This window comes from Primulina eburnea, chromosome 1, assembly GCF_022965805.1.
Source record: "Primulina eburnea isolate SZY01 chromosome 1, ASM2296580v1, whole genome shotgun sequence".
Taxonomy (NCBI): domain Eukaryota; kingdom Viridiplantae; phylum Streptophyta; class Magnoliopsida; order Lamiales; family Gesneriaceae; genus Primulina; species Primulina eburnea.
This window is the reverse complement of record NC_133101.1, coordinates 49629394-49630266: the sequence shown is the minus strand read 5'-3', so window position 1 is coordinate 49630266 and position 873 is coordinate 49629394. Positions and strand designations below refer to the sequence as shown.

The window sequence follows — 873 nt, the reverse complement described above, 5'->3', positions numbered from 1 at the left end:
TGCATGCCAAAGTCACTTGACGTGGAGCTTGAGCAGTTTGACCCTGAAATTGAAAGAAATTTCCGGAGGAGGAGACAGCAGCAGAGACTGAAAGAACTAATGGAGAGGCACGAGCATGAGGAGGAACACCATGATGCTAGACATGTTGAGATGCCACGTCGCATACCGATGCTGGAGTATGCCCAACCGTCTTTGGATGGTGCACGCCCCAGCATTGTGAGGCCTATTGTGCGGGCAAACCACTTCGAAATCAAACCAGCTATAATCCAGATGATTCAGAACACAGTCCAGTTTGGAGGAACTGCAGTAGATGACCCAAACACGCACATCGTAGATTTTCTCGAAATTAGCGACACTTTTAAATTTAATGGAGTTTGTGATGATGTTGTTAGGTTGTGTTTATTTCCTTTCTCCCTACGTGATAAAACTAAAGCATGGTTGAATTGTTTTCATGTAGGTTCGATCACCACATGGGAGGATATGGCAAAGGCGTTTCTCATCAAATACTTTCCTCCATCTAAGACCATGAAGCTGCCGGCAGACATCACCACTTTTGCTCAGTTTGAGCAGGAATCTTTATATGAGGCATGGGAGCGTTTCAAGGATCTATTACGAAGATGTCCTCATCACGAACTTCCACTTGGGTTAGTCGTTCAAACCTTTTATTATGGCTTGCTTACTCCTAATCGTACTATGATAGATGCTGCTGCATGTGAAAACCTATTGAGGAAGACTGCTGAAGAGGGATATGAGCTGTTAGAGGAGATGGCTGCCAGCAGCTAGCATCCTCAATCTGAAAGGAACAACCAGCGGAGAATTGCAGGAGTCCACCAGGTAACAGACCTTTCTGCTATTACTGCACAACTTGATGTT

At 45.0% G+C, this 873-nt stretch overlaps 1 non-coding gene across 1 annotated transcript; it reads right to left on the bottom strand.

Moving 5' to 3' along the window:
* Positions 1 to 529: 529 nt before the first annotated feature.
* LOC140814913 (small nucleolar RNA R71) lies at positions 530 to 635 on the bottom strand. Its single transcript, XR_012114205.1, has one exon. It is a non-coding gene; the product is annotated as a small nucleolar RNA R71 (small nucleolar RNA).
* Positions 636 to 873: the final 238 nt, after the last annotated feature.